General features: G+C 38.6%; 1 non-coding gene across 1 annotated transcript; it reads left to right on the top strand.

The window, feature by feature from the left end:
- The first annotated feature begins 283 nt into the window (after positions 1-283).
- LOC120105267 (small nucleolar RNA R71) lies at positions 284-389 on the top strand. Its single transcript, XR_005507664.1, has one exon. It is a non-coding gene; the product is annotated as a small nucleolar RNA R71 (small nucleolar RNA).
- Positions 390-888: the final 499 nt, after the last annotated feature.

Below are 888 nucleotides of genomic sequence, written 5' to 3'. Positions count from 1 at the left end.
ATTTTACACAAAAGTTAAATTTAATATTTATAATTGTTATAAATAAAATAAAAAAAATTAAAACTGATTTTTCATGCCTGGCGTTCGATTTTATCGGACAACTCGGGAAATTTTTCCTTCACATGAAGCATGGTGGAGGGAGTTTTCATTAAGATTTTCAAATAGTTGCCATGCTTCATGCTCATTTCGAAGCATGAAAGTCCCCCCGCATGCAGCATCGATCATCTGACGGTTTCGTTCAGTCAATCCGTCATAGAAACATTGCACTAGCTGCCACTTAGGTATTTGATGATGAGGGCATTTACGGATTAGGTCCCGAAATCTCTCCCAAGTTTCATGAAATTCTTCTCCCTCAGTTTGGGAGAAGCTTGTAATGGCACGTCTAAACTGGTTCGTTCTTCTTATGGGAAAGTATTTTTTTAGGAATTCTTGTTGCATTTGATCCCAAGAATGAATCGAGTTGGCTTCTAAAGAATTCAGCCATTGTTTGGCTCTATCTTTAAGAGAGAAGAAAAATAATCTAAGTTTCAGAGCATCATCAGTGAAGTTCTGAATCTTGACAGTGGTGCAAATCTCAAGGAATTCATCTAGGTGTTTGTATGGGTCTTCGTTGGTGAGCCCATAAAAAGATGGGAGCATTTGGATCACACTAGACTTTATTTCATATTGTACAGCTGCTACCTCAGGTAATCGAATGCAAGATGGGGAAGTGTAAATAGTGGGAGTAAAGTACTCCCTCAGGAGTTTGGGTTGTTCTTCAGCCATCTTAAGAGGTGGGGATGATCCTAATGTTTTGATCTTAGCTCGAATGCTCCTAAGGGTTCGTTCTATTTTAGGGTCAAAAGGTAATAGGTTTCGTACTCTAGAACGACTACCTTGCATACACTA

This window comes from Phoenix dactylifera, chromosome 4, assembly GCF_051530095.1.
Source record: "Phoenix dactylifera cultivar Ajwa chromosome 4, Ajwa_hap1_PhDact_Kaust_v1.1, whole genome shotgun sequence".
Lineage (NCBI taxonomy): Eukaryota > Viridiplantae > Streptophyta > Magnoliopsida > Arecales > Arecaceae > Phoenix > Phoenix dactylifera.
This window is presented reverse-complemented; position numbering and strand designations above follow the sequence as displayed.